The sequence below is a fragment of the Puma concolor genome, chromosome D2 (genome assembly GCF_028749965.1).
Source record: "Puma concolor isolate L17-30 chromosome D2, mPumCon1.1.hap2, whole genome shotgun sequence".
NCBI lineage: Eukaryota > Metazoa > Chordata > Mammalia > Carnivora > Felidae > Puma > Puma concolor.
The window spans coordinates 70,411,043-70,430,435 of NC_141677.1; positions in this window are offsets into that span (position 1 = coordinate 70,411,043).

The following is a 19,393-nucleotide window of genomic DNA, read 5'->3' on the forward strand; positions in this document are numbered from 1 at the left end:
GGCTTCTGGAGTGAGTTTCAGGGCTTGTTATAATTTAATGATTCTGTGGGTGGTGTCTTCTTGGCTTAGCCTGATGAGGATTTTCTGACCAGGGAGTGAGCCTCAGGAGCTCAGGAGCCTCATTCTCACTGGATGAGCCTGACGCAAGTTGCTGTCACTGAATATCCTGAGCGATCACGTGGGGCCCCCAGTTCCCAGACTGGATGCTTCCATGTTGCCAAGAGAGTTCTCACTGCGGCCAAGAAAGCAAGCCTGAGTGGTCTGAGCAGGGCTGGCTCATGGGCAGTAAGCGTATTTGGCACCAGATGAGCAACTCACGGACTGTGACCCTGAAGAAGTCATGTGAAGACGCTAGTGACCTGCTCCCACGTGTTGGAGATGCTTTACATGCATTTCCTTGGACCCTTAATTGGCAGGGACTTTGAGTTTCTCTATAATCTTCATCCTTCCGTGCCCCCCCTCCCCTCTCATGCTGTCAGTTCTCGGTTGGGCCTCTGAGGCCTCATGAAGAGGGTGGGTGCTGGGAGTTAAGCAAGACTGAGAGTGGATAATGGCCCTGCAGCTTTCTAGCCCTGTGACTTTGAACCTGTCACTCAGCCCCTTCTGGGCTAAATGACTTCAAGGATTCAATGGGAGAAGGTCCCTTCAGATTCTTATCTGCCCCTAAGAAATGTAAAAAGACCTTTAAATGGTATTGACCTACTAGAGCTCCATAGGTAAAGGAAATTCAGGGGGACCCCTTTGTTATGCAAATAACGCTTAGCCACCAGCGGAAAGAAACCCCTTCCCATTAGCAGTCATTCCGCCTTAGAACCCCACCCCCACCTCCTCCATCAACCTTTCATTCAACAGATGTTTACTTTGATCTACTGTATCAAAGACTGAATTAATCACTGGGAGGAGGGGGACAGGAAGGAGCACCCTGGTGGACTCCCCTGCCCTCAGGAAACTGTCACAGCTCAGGAGGCAGGAGTTTATTATAAAGAGTCCTTTGTGCAATCAAGCCAAAGGAAGGGGCCAGCTTGTCACAGAGGGTTTGGGCCTGTCCAAGGGCAGCAGGGGAAAGCCAGCAATGGTGGACAGGAAGTGGACTCAAGTTAGAGGGCCAAATAGAGCCAAACCATCTCCAAGGGAACTCCCTACAGGGCTCCGACTAGGGGAAAAAAGAGGAAAAGCAAAGGGGTGTGTGTGTGTGTGTGTGTGTGTGTGTGTGTGTGTGTGTCAGCCTCCTTAAGACATAATTTACATCCCATACAATTCAACCATTTAGATGATATAATTCAATGATTTCTAGCACATCCACATAGCTGTGTGGTCATCGGCAGAATCAATTTGAGAACAGTCCATCACCCCAAAGAGAAACCACTTCCCATTAGCAGTCATTCTTCATCCCATGCCCCTTCCTTACCTCTACCAATTCTAGATAACCACTGATCTACTTAGTGTCTCCTATGGACTTGCCTATTCTGAACATTTCATGTAAAGGAATCACATACTATGTGGTCTTTGCGACTGGCTTCTTCCACTTGGCATCACATTTTCAAGTTTCACCTCATTCCTCTTTATTACTGAATAATATTCCATTGTGAAAATACACCACAATTTGTGTATCCATTCATTCATGGGCATTTGGATAGTTTCCACATTTTTGCTGTTACGAACAATTCTGCTATGGACATTCATGTACAAGTCTCCACTCCCCTTTAGCCACAAATTCACAACCCCATAGCGGAAAACCAAGAAGACAACAAAGCAGGTGAGAGAGCTAGGCTTCGAAGGGTTTGTCTCCAGCTAGAAGTTAGGATATCCTAGCAGTAGCTGAGTCTGATATGTGCACAGGTTTTTACAATGTGGAAGCACCATCACACATTGCCACTTGTGTAATTGCCCTCACAATCCTAGGCATGAGGGAGGCATTATTTTTATTGCCATTTTAAAGATGACACCATAAGAAATAAAGTTTCAGTAACTTGCCAAAAGTCACCCATCCGAAAATCGAAGCCAGAATTAAGTCCTATGTTTTCTTCTAGCTCCAGCTCTTCGCACACAAAATGGGTCTTTAATCTTCTCTTACATTCTCAGTCTGGCTTCCAAGATGTACTTCAAGGAGGAAAAAAAAAGGAAGGAAGGAAGGAAGGAAGGAAGGAAGGAAGGAAGGAAGGAAGGAAGGAAGGAAGGAAGGAAAAGAAAGAAAAAAGAGCTTAGTTATTATTTATAGAGAAAATGGCAATTAGACCAACAAATAGGTGCTATCATCCGCATTTTAAAAATGTATACATTCCACTCAGAAAAATTAAGTATCTTTTCTAAAGACACAGACCTATTCAAAGGCAGATACGTGATTCCCAAACATGGGCGAGATCAGCTTGCTTCCTTGCTAACATTTAACTGAGAGCAGTAGAGGTCTTGATTGTTCAGGTGGGAGGAAGGGTAACCTTGGAGGAGGCACTGCAGGTTAGGATAGACCTAGGTGAGGGAGGTGCCATGCATCACGGGGTAGATTAGGGAACACGAAAGCCTGAAGATGAGGAGAAAAGATGGCTGTGAAGACAAGAGCGGGAGATAAAACAGAGAGAAGGTGAGGAGAGTCCTGTTGAAAGGTTGGCCATGGTCCCAGCTTTCCTGTGGCCAGCAACGTTTCATCCAAACCCTAAGGTCACTTGATAAACAATACAAACAGATGTTCTGAATGGAATGATGTGGGGAAACATGAGCCAGGAACAGCAAGTGTGGTGATAGGGCTACGGAGCCCACCCAGCTTCTTATCACCTGTCTAGCCCCAGCCAAAGAGCACAGACCTGGCAAGCACCACCTACGGGGGATCCTCCCAGAAGCAGGAGGGCAAAGCTCCCCGTGGGGAGAGAGGAGGCAAAGCCGGTGATGGGCATGGCCATAGCTCACCTCTGAAGTAGAGATTCCAATGCAAAGTGCTTCAACCTGAGAGTCGGGAACATGGGATGAACAGAAGGGGTGTGAAAGGACAGGAAGTATGGAACCAGCCAGGAACCTCATGGCTTCTAGATCTTGACCCATTGCAGCAAGATCGTGCCAACTGCACTTGCTTTCCTTGGGCCCATTACTTGCGGACTGCAGTACAACACCAGGAAAACTGCTGGAAAGAGCCAGTTAGAAAACTCTCCAAGATATCAAGCAGTGCCAAGCCAGTTCCAGGCCCCTCATATCTCTGAGCTATCTACAGGACCCACTCATGGAAGATGAAAGGGTATCTTTAGATCTGCTCCCACTTCAGGGGGAGAACCAGAGAATACTGGGCATCAGGAAAAACAAGGCAAGCACCTATCAGCAGGTTCAACTTGCTGAAAAGAAACAATATCTGTTGTCACCTACCATGAGCCAAGTCCTGGAAAACCCTATAGGGTAGGAACATGTACACCCATCTCAGAGAATGAAATAGTAGAGCTCAGAGAGGTTAACTAAGTTGAAGTCATGCACTTAATAAGTGGTGCAGTAGGGACTTAAGCCTAAGGCCATCTGACTCCACAAACCCATGATCTTTCTGGGAGTTCACGTTAGCACTCATAAGAGAGTTCTTTTTAATTTTAATGTAATCTTATTTATTTGAGAGAGAGAGAGAGAGAGAAAGCACAAGTTGGGGAAGAGGGGAAGAGGGGCAGAGGGAGGAAGAGGGAGAGAATCTCAAGCAGGCTCCATGCTTAGTAGCATGGAGCCCGACATAGGTCTTGATCCCACAACCCAGGATCATGACCTGAGCCAAAACCAAGAGTCAGACACTCAGCCAACTGAGCCATGCAGGCACCTTAAGAGAGTTCTTAGATTCATTGCCTTTTTGTCTCTCACAAGCTGCCACTTATTCCCATCCTCCCTCAGTAATTTTTCCAGCATTCCCAAAATCATATGTGTGTGTTGGCATACAACATGTGCATCTAGATCCATATTCATACATATCTGGGAGAATACAGATCTATGCACATATTCATGCATGTGTTTCCTTGCTTTTAGATACATGTGTTCTGTTGCCTTCAGAGAAGGGCACAAGTAGATTTAGTTTTAATTTCCTCAAGGCTATGTAAAAGTCTGTCCTTACATAGGTGGTTGATAGCTGTCTTCCTGTTTACGTCGGCCCTTGAGTAGAGAAACTGGCTCCTGTGACCAGGTAGCTTTTCCTACTTCAGGCATCTTCTGAGTACCTAGTTCCGGGATGGGTGTTTCATCTCTGAGAAGATCTGTACAAACTTCCATTAATAAGCTACCCATTGATGCCTACCATTGATGTCTGTGTCATAGCCGAACAAAAACCCTGTTTGATTCGGGCTTGAACTATCTGCACCGCACAAGGGCAGAACACATGCACACACACACACACACACACACACACACACACACACACTTGCCAATGGAGTTGGGGAGACTGTCCAGTATATATCACAAACCCAAAAGCATCTTAGCACCAGGCAGGTAATGTAAACAAGAAGAAATAGGTTAGCTGTAATTAATAGGGAGTAGTGGGGGCTGAGGTCAAATGCAGGGTACACACCCCATCTAAGGACGTCTACCACCTTCAGCCAAATATTACATGGGGAAATGTAGGCCATGCTGCCAGATTTCTTTATTTTCAAGAGAGGCTGGAAATAGAGATTTTAATGTGGAATCTCCAAAATTTAAAAAAATTCGGCAACTGTTCAGGCCAAAAAATCCCCACAGATCTTCAAGATAAAGTCAGTCTGTGCACGGGTAGTTTTTTGCTCCATAATGTAAACAAAATACCCATTCACATACATGTACGTACTAACTCTCTTTCACGGTGGCCAAAGGTTCTAAATAGACTATAAGAGCTGATCCTCCAAGGGGCTTGTGGGTTTCTCTCTCTTGCTTCCCTACTCAAGAGTCAAGAGTCACTAATGTGCGGTCACAGAGGACCCCTTTATCAGAAGGCTCCAGGTACTTAAGAAGCATACAGATCTCCAGGCATCACCCAGGGAACCCCAGGGACGGAAACCAAGAAGCGCCCATTGTTTGCGTCTTGCTGTGAATAGCAGCAGGTTTCTAGTCATTAGGAGTCCCACACAAACCCACACGCCTTCCTGTAGATTTGTTTTTGTTTTTTTTAATGACTCATCGGTGTCTACAAGGCCCCTCAATATCAAAAGCTGGTTTATGGCCAGGGACCCACATAATCACAGTACCTGGCACAGAGCCTAGTCCCTGCTCGGTACTCAGTGAATGCTGAATGGGTGGAGGCAACACGTGGGTGTGGGCAAGGCTGTGTTGACACAGAACGCCCAGCATACACGCCTATCCTAATGCCTAATGAGAATATCCCAAGCTTCCCCCCAAGGATGCCTCTTTGAACCACCACTACACTTGGTTCCTCACGATCTCAGACTGCTCCGTCACTCTCCTTTCACTACCGGCTTCGTCGTTATTTAACGCACATTCCCTGTCCGGGTGTGCGGATTGGTCTTCCCGGCTAGATCCTGAGCTCCCTGGTGATGGCAAAGATGTTCCTCGGATTCCTGTAGCTTCCAGGCCTGCCATAGAACCTGGCAAGGGTGTGCAGGCAAACAATGCATGCCGTGGCACTGTAGAGGTGTACTGAGCAGCTTCCCCTCCTGGAGAACCTACTGCAGGAGCCTAGTTGATGAACATCCTCCAGATACTGCCTCTTTGCATCCATGACATATTTCAGCCAAGACCGCATTTCCCCAGGCTGCTGCTGGTCAATGGCTGGGCATGATAGAGGGCCAGAGCCAATCCTTTTCTGCCCATGCAACATGACTCCATCAGCCCAGCAGTGACGTTTTCAGAGCTGCACCGCTGTCCTCTGTGGCTCCTCCTTCCTTCTTTCTCTCCCTTCCCAGCTCAGACCTGCATCACGGTCCAAGGCCCACCTACTTCTGCTTCCTCCCTCTCCATCCTCCGAAAGCATTTCCCCCAATAAAGCTCTTGCACACCTACTCATTTCGGCACCTGCTTCTTGGAGAACCCAAAGTGTTGAACAATCAAAGTGCCTAAACCCCACCAATAGCCATGTCCCTTTCTTGCACATGAAAAAATAATAATCCATTGACCTCATTTGAACACATGGTGTGAAATTCTTACCTTAGAACCAACTGAATAAATTCTGCTCTGAACTAAGATGTTCTCTTCTATGCAGAAGCCATGAGTTGCAGTGGAATGAATCAGGGCCCCTGGAGATCTATATAACTGTAGATGGCTTTGTGACCTTAAGCACAGGCCTTTCTTTTGGGGTGCCTCTTTTGCGTAAGAAGGCTAATAAGATCTTCCTTAAGTTGAAGTACATTTCTAGGCCCCAGATGCCCAGGACGCCACATCAACATGTCAAATCTTTGATAACTTTCATCTCCCTGTAATTGCTCTGCTCCGCCAAAAACACAGTATATCCAATCGGCTAATCCTCAGGTGTAAAGTTAACTCTGGGCTCTACAGTTCCTTTTTCTTTCCTTCTTCATTTTATATTTGTCTCTTCCCTATACCTTATTCTTTATCGTAGAAAAGCTTCCTGACTTCCATCCACCCTTGGTCCAGAGACTGCCTGCTTCATGAGGTATTAAATAAATTTCGCCTGTAATCAACTCAATTGTCTCTCTCAGTCATTGCTAACTCTTACCTTCCAGGATGCATATATTTGAAAAACATGTCTTAAGTGCCGTAAAACAAAATTAGCAAACTTGTTCTGTAAAGAACTAAATAGTAAATATTTAGGCTTTGTGGGTCTTACGATGCCTGTCACAGCTACTCAACTGCCATGTCGACAAAAGCTGCCATAGAGAATATGTAAAAGCAGTGTGACTGTGTTTCAACAAAACTTTATTTTTTTAATGGTTTTATTTATTTTTGTGAGACAGAGAGACAGAGCATGAGCCAGAGAGACGCAGAGAGAGAGGGAGTCACAGAATCTGAAGCAGGCTCCGGACTCCGCTGAGCAGTCAGCACAGAGCCTGTCGTGGGGCTTGAACCCACAAACCGCATTATCATGACCTGAGCCAAAGTCAGACGGCCCAACTGACTGAGCCACCCAGGTGCCCCTCAACAAAACTTTATTTAAATAAAAACGTGTAGTAGACTGCAGTGGGTCCAAGGGCTGTAACCTTGCCGACCCTTGCCCTCATCACAGAATCTTACGGCTGGAAAAGGCAATAAACATTGTGAGGTTCAGGGCACCAACAACCTTCCTCCTACATTCATGGCAGAGCTGACCAATCAGGAAGCCTCTTCTTGCAAAGCTTGCAAGTGACCTCAGAACCCTTAACACAGGGCTGTAGATGAACCTCAGTTGGCAGGTACAGTGATGTCCTTCATTTTCCCCTGATCTTGTTTAGTCCCCACAAGTCCTAAATGAGAAAACTGAGGCCAGTGATTCAAAAACAATAAACATAAAAGTATTTTAGGGGCGCCTGGGTGACTCAGCTAGTTAAGCTTCTGACCCTTGATTTCGGCTCAGGTCATGATCTAATGGTTTGTGAGCTGGAGCTTTGTGTCAGGCTCTGGGCTGACAGCGCAGAGCATGCTTGGGATCCTCTCTCCCTCTGCCTCTCTCTCTCTCAAATAAATAGATTTATAAAAAAGTATTTTAAAATGTGTGACGCACTTCTTCAATGCAAAATGCACTGATATGGGGCTAAAAATTAGCCATTTAAAACAAAGTGCAAATAATAATAAATTAAATCATTGCATACAAAATGATCATGATCTTCTGCAGCAGGAACAATTGGGTTGGAAATTTCTATTGCCCAATTCCTACCTCATGGAAAGTAGGGATTCACCATTTTAGTTTGTACAGATAAATGTTTGCTGTTTTCCCACTGGCAGAAACGTGCTGGGCTCCCCGGCCCTGGGCTGGAGCCAAGAGACGGGTCTGCATCTTGCCCCAGCAAGACCACACAGGTGCTGGAACACAGTTGCAAGCTGTCTTAGATTCCCTCCAAGCAAGTGTCTGTTCAAAGCAGCGTCCACATGGGCACCTCCAGGTGCTCCTCTGGCTGGTGTCTCCTTGAAGTGGTTTTGTCATGGTGTTCTGGGAAGGCAACCTTGACATTTCTTCTCTCTGCTTGACTCGTTGATCAGAAAGATCAAAGCCTTTCGTAAAATACGCAACTGTTCAGGATTCGTGATGTTGTGAGTTTCTTTTTAATAAGAAACGTATGTTTTGGTCTTCGTTCCCATTCCTGGCACAGAGTTCCTAAAACCCTTGAAATTTCTGAAGGGAAAAGGCGGTGAAGGATAAAGATGCCTTTTAGTTTTCCTAACAAGCCCCTTTCAACCACACTGCAGTTCATGTTAAAATGAGGTGATTCTTGGAAAGCCCCCAAGGATGGGGGGCTGGTGGCCAGGGGGAACCTCCATTAGTTGGTTGGAACTTTAGCTCCACCTCCCGACCTGGCAGGGAGAGAGGAAGGGCTGGAGATTTGAGTTCAATCACCAATGGCCCATTGGCCATTAATCAGTCACGCTTATGCAATGAAGCTTGCATGGAAACCCAGAAGGACTGGGTTGGGAGTGCTTCCAGACTGGTGAGCTCACCGAGGGTTCCGGTACAGTGGCACACTCAGAGAGGACGTGGAAGCTCCTTGCCCCTTCCCACACACCTTGCCCTCCCCACCTCTTCCACCTGGCTGTTCTCGAGTTGTATCTTTTATAACAAGTCAATAAGTAGACTGTTTTCCTGAGTTCTGTGAGCCACTCTAGAAAACTAGTTGAACCAGAGGAGTGGGTCATGAGAACCTCTCATTTATAGAAATACAGGTGTAACTTGGATTTAAGATTGGCATCTCAAGTAGAAGAAAGGTAGTCTTGTGGGACAGAGCCCATAAACTACAGGATCTGACACCAATTCCAGATAATGTCAGAATCGAGTTTAACTGTAGGACACCAGGCTGGTATCACTGAATTTCTTACTGTGTGGGATACCCACACGTCTGGTGTTGTAGTGAGTGCTGAGAATAGAGACACACAGGAGAGTGACTTTGCCTTTACAGGACTGACAGTTTACCTCCCCACGCCTAAGAAGCCAAGTTCCCTCATACACATTACATAGGTGAACTCCACCATTGAGAGCAACTGCCCTTTTAGAGTCTGATGATAGCCCCGGACCTTCTCCACAGGAAAGGCACATGCCCTATGGTCACCCCAAGTTTCCCAGTCTTCAGGATCACCTCCTTATTTATATCCAAACGATAGTCCCAGACTATCGATAGCATAATCATTGCACAGAATACAAATGGTCCTCTGTATCATTAAGCAGAACGCGTAACATCTCAGTTTGGAACACAGTCATTAGGACGACTTTGCCTGAGTAGGGCCTCTCTGGGGATCCCGTGTGGATGCCAACCTCACAGCTGCCGGACAGAGAAGTGCCCCAGGGATCCCTCCCAGAACAGGTGGATCTGTTCCCTCCTTGAACAGATCTGAGCTTCCAGTCTAGAACACAGAATGCTCTACATCTCCACAGGACAGCACTTTCCAGGTTCCTGATACGCACAGGCACAAATCTGTCTACGACTTTATAATCTCAGAGGAGAGCCCAGCGTTGGATAAGCTATAGTAACCCACCTGGGGGACACTGGCTTCTGGAGGGCAAGTCGGGGCCTGAGGTTCAAAGCTTCAGGACACTCAGCCACCTGGCCCAGGTGTCACTGCCATACCTTTCCACACCATAATTTCACCCTCCCAGCTCTGCTGCCAGCCAGCCTAATTTCACTACCGGGACATCTATGTGGGGAAGTGAAGGAAAAAGAACGTTCTAGGGAGCAATGGCATGAGGGTGGGAGGATTCTGGGTAGGATGCCCGGGCACTGTGATCTCTCATAGAACAGGACACGCTTCTCTTTTCCTAAATGAAGCCTTCTCTGACCTCTATGTAAATAATGGCCACTCCCTCCCCACCGAGAAGAATGTCTGGCCCAAGGAATACTCTGTTCAATACGTTTAATATATAACGAAAGAAATCACAAGTGGTCATGTTTTTGGAGGCTGGCTGAGGCTCCACCCCTTCTGGAAACCTCCGCTGAGTACTCTGAGGATCGCACCCATTTTTCATGTGGACACTCGTTCATTTGTTTTCGACAGATTCGTATTGAGCACCTACGATGTACCAGATCATATAGCAGGCCCTGGATTTGCAGGAGAGACTAAAGGAAAGCCCCTGCCTTCAAACAGGTCACAATATAGTTTAGTACATACAAAGCATCCAGTTTGGGTTTCCAGTTGCTTCTGATAGCTTTTTCTCCCCAAAGAGCAAAAGGATGCTGGAGAAGGGGGAGGGCTGACACTGCCTGAGCACCGGCACATTCCCAGTCTTGTGATATGTGCTTTTCTGCAACCAGGTGGTCTGACCCTGGAAGAGGGACCTCAATAAGGAGATGATGGGAGAGGAACAGAGAAGAGACGTGCAGAGCACAGGAGTCAGAGCCCAGAGGTTGAAGAGCTGTGGACAGCTGTTCCCCATTGGAAATATAAAAGGAGGCTCAGAAAGGATGGAGGGAAAGACCACCAGGCCTGGTGAAAAGAAGCCAGGTTGCATCCGGAACCCATGTGACCTTGGGCACACCACCTTCTTGTCTTGGCATTTCCACATCAGTAAAGGCAAATGGTGGCCCAAACAACCTCCAAATCTCTTTATGTGCAAACATCTATGATCCTTGCTAACCTACACGTCTTCCTCCTTTATTTCCTGTGGACCTTCTTCTAATACCTTGTTATAAGAAATGACTTAGGGGCGCCTGGGTGGCTCAGTCCGTTGAGCGTCCGACTTTGGCTCGGGTCATGATCTCATGGTTTGTGAGTTCGAGCCCCACATCGGGCTCTGTGCTGACAGCTCAGAGCCTGGAGCCTGCTTTGGATTCTGTGTCTTCCTCTCTCTCTGCTCCTCCCCTGCTCTTGTTCTCTCTCTCTCTCTCTCTCTCTCTCTCTCTCTCTCTTTCAAAAAATAAATAAAACCATTAATGAAAAAAAAATGAAAAAAAAAAAAAGAAATGACTTAATGGTGCTTCCATAAATGTGATCTTTGTATAAGGGAGGGCCCATTAAACCTGAACTTTTAATTCTTTTTTTTTAAGTTTATTATTTACTTAGAGAGCGAGAGTTCATGCACACAAGTGAGGGAGGGGCGGAGAGAGAGAGGGAGAGAATCCCAAGTAGGCTCCACACGGTCAGCACAGAGCCCCATGCGGGGCTTGAACTTGTAAATCATGAGATCATAACCTGAGCTGAAGTCGGACGCTTAACCAACTGAGCCACCCAAGTGCCCCAGAACTTTTAATTCTTGAGGAAAATTAATTTGGGGAATGAAGGAGAATAAAAGAGCTCAGTGGTTTCTCCATTCTCCTCTTTCCAAGCGCTCTCCTTCATGCTTCACCTCCTCCTCTGGCACCACTCAATCCTGGAGCTCAGCCACTGGCTGTGCGGGTTCTTCTCTTGCGCAGGTGACTCACCTGACTGGCTGTGCGGCCAGAGCCCAATAGGCTCCTGCAGTCACCAAGAGGCCTTGGCCTCTGGCCCTCCGGCCTCCCATTGGGAAGAGACCAACAAGACTGTCCTCCCGAGTGACATTTTCCTCATTGTGCTGGCCCCCTGGGCTCAAGAAGATGGGTTGAGACAGGTAAATGAAGGTAAAGGAAGATGCGAGCCGAAGACCCTCATTAAGGTTCTCATCCTGCTGTTGCAAATGCAGAAGCAGAGATCAAGGTTCCTGCCCCCACCCTAGCCACTGACCAATCACATACTGAGAACTGCATGATGAGTACCTGGTGCCTTTTGGAACCACAAACACTCTGGGTCAATTTGTTTCAAAAGCTCATTTGGCAACCATACTGCTCTCTTCTCTCTGTCTGCCTGGTCATGAGGCTCCTGCTGACCCACCACCTGTTGAGACAGGCAAGAAAACCTACCCCTCAATTACAAGGGTCTGGGTACACTGAGCACAGTGCAACTAATTAACCACATTCCGTTTGCAATCATGAGATGATATGAGCAGAACCATAGCCTCCTCACTAATCATTTCCAGGTCTTTCGAAATACAACCTCTTTTTCAAAAGGATAATCTTATCACTGGGCTAAGTTGCTGATAATAATAATTACTAAATGATGGAAGATGGGCAGCTGAAAATATTCCATAAACAATAGTATGACAGTATCATCTCGATTATTCTGCTTAACGTCTTAAAAAAACAAACATCATTTTGTGTTTCTGGGTCCCGTAAAGATGTCTAAATCAATAGTCTCAGAAATCCTTACATATTCTGTAATCAAGAAACCAGAGAGTTCAAATCGGACCATCAAACCACTAATATTTGTTGAGTATCTACCACTCACAAAACACTGTGACACACAGAAACATAAAGCTCAGCCTTTGACTTGGGGATGCAAGGCGGTCACTGAAGAGGGTTTAGGAATGGAAAAATTAGAAAGCTACATAAAAATAATTGAGTAGCCAGGCATTAGGAACTCACACTGAAATGACCATCTGAAATAAGTATTTGGCTGGATTATTATCAATACAGCCTGACCAAGTTCTGATGTGAGAGTTGGTAATTTTACATGGAGCATAAAAAGATAAATGACAGACAGGAATAATACTGGATTTTATATGCGTCTCCAATCAGTTGGAAGGGCATTCAGCTGCAAGTGACAGGAAACTCACAAATGGTGATTTAAACCAGCCTGGAGCATGTTTCTCCTCAAAAAGAATTCCAAAGGTAGACAGCTCAGAGCTGGAGAAGTTGTCATGAAAATCATCAATAGCTTCTACTATTTCCTGCCATACTGTCTTTTGTGGACTGTGTCCTCATGTACTCAAAATGGCTGCTGCACCCCAGGTATCATATTCACATTCCATGAAGAAAAAAAGAGGGAAATATAAATGGCAAAAGTCTTCTCTTTTTAAATTTATTTGGGAAGTGGGGCGCCTGGGTGGCGCAGTCGGTTAAGCGTCCGACTTCAGCCAGGTCACAATCTCGCGGTCCGTGAGTTCGAGCCCCGCGTCGGGCTCTGGGCTGATGGCTCGGAGCCTGGAGCCTGTTTCCAATTCTGTGTCTCCCTCTCTCTCTGCCCCTCCCCCGTTCATGCTCTGTCTCTCTCTGTCCCAAAAATAAATAAACATTGAAAAAAAAATTAAAAAAAAAATTTATTTGGGAAGAGAAGCCTTCCTCAGGTATCTGCCTTCATCTCATTGACCAGAACAAATCATAGGGCCATCCCTAGCTGCAAGGGAACCTGGGCATTTTTTACTTTCCAGGCTCTACAGTAGAGAAAGGCAAGGGAGAAGGCGATTTAAATAGATTTCATTGAGCCTACAGTATGAACTGTACTTCATGAAAAAATTTTTTTAATGTTTATTTATTTTTGAGACAGAGACAGAGACAGAGTGCAAGCAGGGGAGGAGCAGAGAGAGGGAGACCCAGAATCCGAAGCAGTCTCCAGGCTCTGAGCTGTCAGCACGGAGCCCGATGCGGGGCTCAAACTCATAAAGGAACCGTGAGATCATGACCTGAGCTGAAGCCGGATGCTTAACCAACTGAACCACCCAGGCAGTCCTGTACTTGATTTTAAATAGCCATATTATAAGAGACTATTTCCCTGGACTCACTGACTATACAACATGCCCTATTTTTACCTTTTTAAGAATAGGTTTTTAAATTTAATTGTGTTTTTAAGAATAAGTTTTCAAAGAATAATTAGATACATATTTTACAGTGATTACCTCCGAGAATGATGAAATTCAATTTTTTAACAATTTATGTCCTGTGCTATTTTTTAAACTTAATTTTATTTGTTAGTTTTCTCTAACAAAAGTATATTATCTTGTAATCAAGAAATATTTTTTTCTTAAAGAACATTCACGATTGCTTGTGATATATTGTCAAGTGAAAAAGCAGTGTATGACATGTTCCCGCTTTTCATAAATACATACAAGAGAAACCAATATATATGAGAGAAACAAACAGCTAGAGAGTTGCCTCTGAGTGCTGGAACTATAGATTGTTTTCATTTTTTTCCTTTTTCCTTTTGGTATTTTCTGAATGGGTCCCAGTAAGGAATATTCGGAAAACACAGCAACACTCCAGTCTTGAGTGTACCCTGAACAATAGGCTTTGAGGATGAAAATTTGAGCAAAAAAAAGAAAGAGAGAGAGAGAGAGAGAACAAAACATTCTCCTGAGGAACAGGCCTTATTTGTTAAGACCAAAAAGGATACAGGAAAATGCCTCCCTGGGTCCCTATTTCCTTTCTCCTAAAGCACTTTCTGCTAAGAAACATTAAACCCCCTTAACATTCTTCAGGGGATTCTCAAGTCCAAGGCTCAGAGACCCACAGAGGGCTATTTGTTCCTTCCTGGTGAGTCAGCTGGGAAATGTGGCTCATTGTTTTCTAGCCAATATGGCCACGGGAAGGGCCCTTTCATGGCCTCTTTTCTTCCCAGGAGGCTGGAAAAGCTGAGGAGCAGAAAGATGGCCGATGGCTCCTTTGACTCTCAGGTGGCCCAGTCTCTGTACAACCCAGCAGCCATTTTCTTTCCCTTGTGTGTGTTTTTTTTTTTCTTTCTTCTAAACACTCAGCTTTCTCCCAGAAAGCAAGAGCATCTGTAAGTCTCCTGAGTTTGCAGATCAAGAGGCCATACTCCCAAAGAACTGGGAAATTAATAATCTGGTGAAAGGTTTCTCCTACCAGACCAACCTCAAAGACATACAGTCCATTCCTTAGGTATTCATTCATTCATTCACTCACTCACTCACTCACTCACGCATCCATCTATCCATCCATTCAGCAAGAGTGCCTGGCTTGAGGATATAGTGAGAACCAGACAGACTAAACATGGCCTTTAGGGGTATGTTTATTATACTGGGGGCACATGGGGTGGGGTAGACAAAAAATAAGAAAAAAGGAAACACACAATAAATACTTTCAGAAAGTGAGCACAGGTTCTAAAGAATATGAAGCAGAGGAAGGTTCTAGAGAGTCACAGAGGAGCAGGGTGGGTAGTGAGGAAAGGGTCTTTTGGGAGATGACGTTTGAATCGAACGTAGGAGGAGACTTGAGTGACAGGAAGGAGGGAGCCGTGAGCAGCTCCAGCACGGTAGAGGCAGGCACCTGCAGAGGAGGGAAGCTGTAGAAGCGTGGGCTCTCAGGGGCTATAGGGAGGGGGACAAGTGGCCATCATCAGGGTGTGACCCGCCAGAGTGAAGGGTTGCAAACAGCCATCCAGCCATCCGCAACTATGTTCCAGTCCTGCTGGATGAGAACATAGACGATTTGATGAAAAGCTTCTTCTTTTCTAGGAGCTTCCAGTCTAGGCCTAGAACCAGAAACAACAACTAACACCATTGCGGAAGAAATCAGGGCTAAGTTGTGTGGTGCTGATTCTGCACAAAGGCATTTGGAGAAGGCAAGATCACTGTGAGCAGAAGCAGTCAGAGGCTTTCACTGGGGAGGAGCGAGCCAGACCTAGGTGGGGGGAAGGATGGCACCAGCACGGCTAAGCTTTCACGGCACACGCTCCCTCCTCCCGCTGCAAACACCTCGAACCACTTTCTGTCCCACAAACCTTGGTCTCAAAAACCTTCTCAAACTAGCATTCCAGGCAGATGCCTCCAGAGAATCAGACTTAGCAAGGAAGAGAAATCTCAGCCCGGGCCAGAGAGCGTGGGTCAGGGAAATCGACAGGGGAAAATGCCTCCCAAAAAGAGAGGCCCAAAGATCAAGTAGGAGTTACCTAAGAGAAGCTGGCCAAGATGGTGGGTCGAGCCACAAGAACAGCAGGTGCAAAGGGCTGGAGGTGGACAGTATGGGGCAAGTGGCTCCATGTGGCCAGAGTTATAAAGGGCAGACAAGATTATCACAGAGGGCAGTGGGAGCCACGGGGGGAGCTCGGGTTTAGGGGAAGCAGAGCAGAGGCTTTGAGAGGCTTCAACCAAGGAGGAGTGTGATACTTGTCCAGCTCTAAGCATCACGCTAGCTGCTCCGCAAACCAGGGGAGACATGGCTAGGGAGGCTGTTACAGGAACCCGGGGGACGGCACTCGGGTGGTACCCAGGGGAATGCAGACAGGTGGGTGGCTCGGAGACAATTTAGGACATGAAATTGCTCGAAACTGGTGATCCGCTGGGGGGCAGGGAAGGGAGACAAGGATAGAGTGCAGCTTCCTCATGGGAGTTCCCAGACCCCCCCCCCACCCCTCCCCTTCACCGACCAGGGAGAGATGAGAATTGACAAGGTCAACTGAGCTGTGCATCCTGACCTAAAGTACCCACAGGAAGCGATCGGCGCCCAAAGCTTTGTCAAAAGACGTCTACACCTTCCCTGAGAACTCGATACCCCCAGACACGCAGCTGTTTGTGACTTCTGCATTAGGTCTCAGACAAGTGGTACACAAAGGCTTTTCCATCCAGGGCCTCTCATCTCGAATGGCACTGAGCAGTAGCCCAACCTTTGAAAACCACTTCCTACTCTAATTTGCTGGTGTCGCTTCTTTGCAGAAGATAATCCAAAGGCTCAGAGAGGTTGGGAATGTGATTCAAGGCCACACAGCAGGTTGGCAATGAATAGAGTTAGAACCAGACTGTCCCAATGTGTTAGACCCCTCGCTGCTCAGGCTCTGAACAAATCCTAAGTTAGGTCACTGCCCACCTCAGCATAGGGAAGTACCCTCTGAACACTGTGTCAGCACCTCTGGTCAAGCCCCTTCCGCCTTATAGGCAAACCTCAGGGCGAGGCCTAGAGGCGGCACCTCTGAATCTCAGTTCTCACCTGAGCACCTACTGTGTGTAGATGCCACCATCGGCACTGTGCACGGGTTCCCTATGTGCACTTCTGTTGAGGCCTCTGATAAGCACTTTTTGCAGAACAGGAAAAAAAAAGATTTTTAAAGTTTGCCTTCCCTTGAGCTCTCTTGAACCCCTCTTGGCTGGCCTCTTCGTGTGGGGCATGCAAATTCAAATTCAAAGGAGCTGAACTGCTGTGCAAAAGTTAGAGACATCTAGAGATCTGGGGGCGGGAGGAGGGAGGGGCAGGGGATGCAGGAGTCTCAGAGACTGGAAACACCCAAGAGTGGAAACCCCCAGGAGCTGGGGTGGGAAGGCAGTGAATAAGGTGAGCTGGACAATACAGGCCCTCCTCATCCCTCACATCTTCATTCATTCATTCACTCATTCATTCATCCTACAGTTACTTATGAAATACCTTCTAAAGTGTTCTGGGTGCCGGATGTTATGCTAGGTGAAAAATGTCGGGCAGAGAAAGACAAATACCATATGATTTTACTCATAGGTGGAATTTAAGAAACAAAACAAGTGAACAAAGGAAAAAAAAGAAACAAACAAAGAGGCTCTTAAATCCAGAGACCACACTGATGGTTACCAGAGGGGAGGGGAGTGGAGGGATATGTGAAATAAAGGGGATTAAGGGCACATTTATCACAATGAGCACTGAGAAATGTAGAATTGTTGCATCATGTTGTACACGTGAAACTAATATAACACTGTATATTAATGACACTTGAATAAGAAATGTAACTAATTTTTAAAAATAAAGTGCCCTGGGGGCTGGGACTATAATAGCAAAGTCAACAGACAAAGTCTGTCCACATGCAGTCAGCACAGGGGTAGGGGAGACGGTCGGTGAGAAAGGACATCAGATGTCAGGGTGAGATATGCACTAGGGAGACCGCCCAAGCCTGGGAAGGAGACACACGGATTGGGTGGTAGGTGAGAGAGGCTCAGCAGTGGTACTGGGGAGGCCAGGGAAGGCTGCAGAGAGGAGGTGAGTTTTCATCAAAGACTAAGGGAAATGAGGGAGCTAGGGCAAGAGCAGTGATCCGGGCAGTCCCCACGTCTGAGACCCCACACCACCTCCAGGGCGGCCTTCCCACCGCAGGGTTCCACCCATGTCTCTCCTGAAACAAAACCCAAACCAACCAACCAGCCCGCAAAACAAGTCTCCCCATTCCTCCTCAATTCAGTAAGAGTTTTTGTGCTGGATCTGCCCACCCGAGTGGTCCACCCAAGTGGTTCTAAACTCCATTTAAAGATACATTGATGGATTCCCCCCATGTGAGTAGTTTTCTCTTTCCAGAGTCTGTGGACCAACAAATAGCTACTATGACTTCAGTAACACTTTTTTTTTTAATTTTTAGTGCTTATTTATTTTTGAGAGAGAGAGAGAGAGAGCGTGAGCGCATGAGATGGGAGGGGCAGAGGGAGAGAGAGAGAGGGAGACACAGAATCCAAAGCAGGCTCCAGGCTCTGAGCTGTCAGCACAGAGCCCGACGCGGGGCTCGAACCCATGAGATCATCACCTGAGTGGGAGCTGGACGCTAACCGACTGAGCCCCCAGGCATCCCTAGTTCGGTAACACTTTCAAATGAATGGCATGTCTTCTTCATCAGTACCCCGTGTGCTTCAAAAATACCACCTACTGGGAGCTGCCACGTGATTTGCTACACGTAGATTCATTGACTTGCAGGGACTTCACAGGCCCCAGGGCTGGTCGCCCACAGAAACCACCGATGAAGGTCAAAATGAAAACTTTATTGAGCAGCAAACTGAAGCCAAAGGAAGACTAGAAGGATTTCCCAAAGCCACACCATGAGAGGTGAGGCAGAGACCTGAGTCCTCAGCTTCTAATGACCCGTGTATCACTCTTTACTGCAGAATACTCAAGACTCTCCTATCCCGGGCACCTGCGTGGCTCAGTCGGTCCAGCGTCTGACTCTTGGTTTCAGCTCAGGTCACGATCCCAGGGTTGTGGGACTGAGCCTCGTGTTGCGCTTTGCACTGAGCCTGGAGACTGCTTAAGATTCTCTCTCTCTTATGGCGCTTGGGGGGCTTAACTGGTGAAGCGGCCCACTCGTGATTTCAGTTCAGGTCACGATTTCACAGTTCATGAGTTAGAGCCCCATGTCAGGTTCTGCGCTGACAGTGCAGAGCCTGCTTGAGATTCTCTCTCCCTCCCTCTCTTACCTGCCTCTCCATCGCTCTTGTTCTCTCTCTCTCAAAATAAATAAATAAAAACTTCAAAAAAAAAAAAAAAGATTCTCTCCCCCGCTGCCTCTGCCCTCCTCCCCCAAGTTAAATTAAAACAAAACAAAACAAAACAAAACAAAACAAAACAAAACAAAACCAAACCTAGGGGCACCTGGGTGGCTCGTCGGTAAAGCGTCTGACTTCACCTTGGGTCATGATCTCGCGGTTTGTGAGTTCAAGCCCCGCGTTGGGCTCTCTGCTGACAACTCAGAGCCTGGAGCCTGCTTTGGATTCTGTGTCTGCCTCTCTCTCTGCTCCTCCCCTGCTCATTCTCTGTCTGTCTCTGTGTCTCAATAATAAATAAATGTTAAAAAAAAATAAATTTAAAAAAAAACTCATAAAAAAAGCAAGATTTAAAAAAAAAAAGTCTCTCTTATC